This window comes from Leopardus geoffroyi, chromosome C2 (assembly GCF_018350155.1).
Source record: "Leopardus geoffroyi isolate Oge1 chromosome C2, O.geoffroyi_Oge1_pat1.0, whole genome shotgun sequence".
In the NCBI taxonomy this organism is placed as follows: Eukaryota; Metazoa; Chordata; class Mammalia; order Carnivora; family Felidae; genus Leopardus; species Leopardus geoffroyi.
The window spans coordinates 100,296,194-100,301,222 of record NC_059333.1 but is presented as its reverse complement, the minus strand read 5'-3'; the positions used below and the strand labels follow the sequence as shown (position 1 = coordinate 100,301,222).

General features: G+C 39.7%; 1 pseudogene; it reads right to left on the bottom strand.

Annotated features, from left to right (window-relative positions):
- Positions 1-1,275: 1,275 nt before the first annotated feature.
- On the bottom strand, positions 1,276-1,369 carry LOC123576266 (annotated as a pseudogene).
- Positions 1,370-5,029: the final 3,660 nt, after the last annotated feature.

Sequence of the window (5,029 nt, the reverse complement as noted above, 5' to 3'; positions counted from 1 at the left end):
GTCAGCTGCTTTTCCAGGAGTCTCAGCTTGTCCGATTTCATGCTGTATTAATCATGACTATGGCTGTGACAAGTGGCCAAATTCCAAAATAAACTCCCTTAAGCAAAAGTAAAGGGGAAACAGTGGTTTCTCATTGTGGTCAGCATGAAATAACCTAATGTGTTTTAAATACTTACAAGAGTACTGGATATAAACAAAGGGATATCACCATTATCAAAAATAAAGCTCTGTGTATTAACACATTGCCTTCATTACCCTCACTAAGCATATATTATGTGTCTGCTGTGGGCTTCAGGACTTTACAGGAAGAGAGAGAGAGAGAGAGAGAGAGAGAGGAGGCAAGATTTTCTAGTATTATGAGACTTGCAACCTAACAATGGAAGTTAAACATTCTACTGTATATAATATATTGCATGAGGTCAAAATATAAAGTATTGAAAAATATGAATTTAGTCTTAAATTTACACCTTCTCTTAGAGTATAATAATTTAGAGCAAAAGATGTTTTTAAAAATGTTAAAAGTTTCCATTGTTTTATAAAATGCAAGATTTTTTTATATTAAGTATAATTTATTATCAAATTGGTTTCCATACAACACCCAGTGCTCATCCCAACAGGTGCCCTCCTCAATGCCCATCACCCACCCTCCCCTCTCCTCCAACCCCTATCAACCCTCAGTTTGTTCTCAGTATTTAAGAGTCTCTTATGGTTTGCCTCCTTCCCTCTCTGTAACTTTTTTTCCCCCTTTCCCTCCCCCATGGTCTTCTGTTAAGTTTCTCAGGATCCACATAGGAGTGAAAACATATGGTATCTGTCTTTCTCTGTATGACTTAGTTCACTTAACATAACACTCTCCAGTTCCATCCACGTTGCTGCAAAGGGCCAGATTTCATTCTTTCTCATTGCCAAGTAGTATTCCGTTGTATATATAAACCACATCTTCTTTATCCATTCGTCAGTTGATGGACATTTAGGCTCTTCCCATAATTTGGTTATTGTTGAAAGTGCTGCTGTAAACATTGGGGTACAAGTGCCCCTATGCATCAGCACTCCTGTATCTCTTGGGTAAATTCCTAGCAGTTATTAAGTTCTTTTAATAAAGATTAAAATCTTTTAATTTTTTGAGGAAACTCCACACTGTTTTCCTGAGTGGCTGCACCAGTTTGCATTCCCACCAACAGTGCAAGAGGGTTCCCATTTCTCCACATCCTCGCCAGCATCTATAGTCTCCTGATTTGTTCATTTTAGCCACTCTGACTGGTGTGAGGTGGTATATAAAACTGTGGAAGCTTCACGAATTTGCGTGTCATCTGTGCTAATCTTCTCTGCATCGTTCCAATTTTAGTATCTGTGCTGCCGGAGGGAGGACAAATGCAAGATATTTTTATCATTATTAAGATGTAGCCTTAACATTCCATTTCAAAAGAAGAGACTTGAGATCAACAAAACTGAGTGGTCAACACTAACTAAATCAGTAGCAGGCTGAAGACTGAAATCTAATTTGGCTAATTCTCAGATAGTATTCCTTCAGCTAAAATTTTGCAAAAATGCAGGAACTATACAGAGTTAGTAGAGTGAAGATGAATTAAATTAGAGAAAAGTGGAGTTTCATTTCATATCATTAGAGAGAGAGGCATGATTAAGGTGAAGGAATAAGTGTATGACCTTATCTATGATGGCTCTTAACCTTAATTTTAAACTTAAAAATACATGAATCAAAATGATGTTGCTAATTTCTTAGGCTGGATTTTCTTCCACTATATTCACACAACCATAATTTCTTTTCACTGAACTGGTAAATATTGAATCTTTACTTATCCTGTAACTTTCCTTAGGAGGTTATGGATAGAGTCCATTTTCCCTTGAAAGTCTCATTCCTTCAACTGTACTCCAAACCTCAGGCTCACTTTCCTTTTCAAAGACATTGTGTGCACCTTTTCACTCGTTACTTCATCAGTATCTTTCTGAATCATTTGCATCAGCATGCAAATCTATTCTGTCTTTTAAAAAGACTTCCTTTGAGGGGCGCCTGGGTGGCGCAGTCGGTTAAGCGTCCGACTTCAGCCAGGTCTCGATCTCGCGGTCCGTGAGTTCGAGCCCCGCGTCGGGCTCTGGGCTGATGGCTCGGAGCCTGGAGCCTGTTTCCGATTCTGTGTCTCCCTCTCTCTCTGCCCCTCCCCCGTTCATGCTCTGTCTCTCTCTGTCCCAAAAATAAATAAACGTTGAAAAAAAAATTAAAAAAAAAAAAGACTTCCTTTGAACTTATGTGCCTTTCCAACTTTTGTATTTTGTCTCTCCCTTCAACAGCAAACTGTCTCAAACATGTCGTCTGTGGTCATTATTCTTTCTCTCTATTCCTCCTTTTTTTTACTTTTCACTAGTCTGATTTTCATCCCTTGACCTCCTTTCCCATTGCTCATGCCAAGGTCATCAGTGAAGTGACCTCTAACGGTTGACACATCCAGAGCTCACTCTTATAGGCCCAGTTTACTAGATGCTTTAATGAAATCAAATATTGTTGACCTTACTTGATACGCTTTACTTATTGTGACAGATTATATTTTCCAAAGATGACTGCATTAATATTTCTCATATGCTGTTCCAACAAAGTGGCATTGAGAGAGATACTCTGTATTTCCTCACTTCTATTGAGAAATAGGGTCTATGTTTCTTCTCCTTGAACTTCAATGGACTTTCGAAAGAGTGTTGACCAATAAAATGTGGTGGACTTAGTGTTGCAAGGTGTGTGAGGCTACATAAGAAAAGGTGATGTGGCTTTCATCTTGCTCTCTCTGTTGTGACACTCACTGGGAATCCTGAGCTGCTGTGTAAGAAGTCCTGCTACCCTGAAGCCATTCTGGAGTGATTGCATGAAGTTGCTACAGATGACAGAGAAAGATGCTCTAGGAAGCCCAGGTATTCCAGCTCCTGACTGTGAATCTTTACGGTACAGACACCAGACACATGAGTGAGGAAACAAGCGATCACATGATTTTAGCTTGTTGCCCCACACTTCCCCAGCTGATATTTAGTAAAATGAGAAATGGAGTAGAGTTCTGCTCAGGTAGCTGATTTATAGAAAATAAAATATGATTAGCAGCCTAAGTTTGGGAGTATTTTTATTACACAGCCATAGTAATTGAAACACTTGTTTTGACTTCTACAATAATAGGTGGTCTGGATTTCTCCACTTTCACTCATTGCTCCCTCTAATTCTCTTTCATTGGCTCTTATTTCCATGATTGGCATTCTAATTAGAATGCTCTTGGCATGCCCATTATTTTCTATATACACTATCTAAATTACTTTATTTCATCATAGCCCATTTGTATGTGGATGGTTTCTTCCCCATCACATTGCATTTCTAGCTCTCATGTCTCCTCTGTATCCTCTAAATTCTAAGCATATATATGAAATTGTCCCCTTAACATCAACACTGAGATATTTTTTAAATTTTTTTAATGTTTATTTTTGAGAGAGAGAGACAGACAGAGTGCAAATGGAAGAGGTGCAGAGAGAGAGAGAGGGAGACACAGAACTTCAAGCAGGCTCCAGGCTCTGAGCTGTCAGCACAGAGCCCAATACGGGGCTTGAACTCATGGAGTGTGAGATCATGACCTGATCACAGAGTGTGAGATCATGACCTGAGCCGAAGTCAGTCGCCCAACCCACTGAGCCACCCTGGCACCCCAACACTGAGATATTTAATAACAATTCACACTTAACACATACAAAGTTGAGCCCTTGATCTTTTGTCCCTGTAAAACAGAAAATAAAATTTCCTCATTCCCTAGTCTTCCTTATTTCACTAAATATGATTACAATGTATACAATTTTTCAAGCACAAAATTCAAAAGTAAATTTTGATTCTCTTTTTCTTAACGACCACATCTAATCTATTTCCATTGATTATACCTCTATAATGGATCTCCAAACTTTTCTTCATTTCCACCTCTTCCTACTGCAAGCTGTCATCATATCTTTTTTAAACTATGGAAATACATCTTTAATAGTTTCCTTTCTTCCAGTCTTACTACACCATAGCCTGTCTTCCTAGCATTAGCCAGATTGGTCTTTTTCCACAAAAAATCAGATCACATTACTTATCTGACTCAAAGCCACTCAATGTCTTCTCATATGGGCAAATTTTATTTTCTAAAGATGGCCCCCACATTTTGCTCTTCTAATGTGACTTGATACTTGTACCACTTAAAGATGAACGTCTAGGGGCGCCTGGGTGGTTCAGTCAGTTAAGCATCCAACTTCAGCTCAGGTCATGACCCTGCAGTTTGTGAATTCAAGCCCCACATTGGGCTCTGTGCTGACAGCTCAGAGTTTGAAGCCTGCTTCAAATTCTGTGTCTCCCTCTGTCTTATTCCTCCCCCTCTTTCACTCTGTCTCTCTGTCTCTCAAAAATAAACATTAAAAATTTTTAAAAATTTTTTAACGTTTATTCATTTTTGAGAGACAGAGAGACAGAGCATGAGCAGGGAAGGGGCAGAGAGAGGGAGACACAGAATCTGAAGCAGGCTCCAGGCTCTGAGCTGTCAGCACAGAGTCCGATGGGGGGCTCGAACTCACGAACTGTGACATCATGACCTGAGCTGAAGCCAGACGCTCAACTGAATGAGCCACCCAGGTGCCCCAACATTAAAAAATTTTTTAAAGATAAAAGTCTATGTCCCCTCCCTGTAAGTCTGGATGGCCCTGTGAGTCCAGTGGAAGATACTCTATAGGTGATAAAATCAGACAAAACCATGCCTGGCTCTCTTTGGATACTTGGTTTTGAATCTAGTCCCCATGCCTGAATAAACCCAAGCAGCCCACAAAGAGACCAATATGGAGAGGAACTAAGGCCTCCCCAGCCTCAGCAAAGTTCTCAGCCAACTTCCAATTACTAATTTGCTAGCTATGTGAGTGAGTCATCTGGACATCTAGAACAGAGATGGACTGTCCACATCAAGTCCAGCTGAGATTACAGAATGATGAGCAAAGGAAATTGTTTTTGTTGTTTTAAGTCATTAAGTTT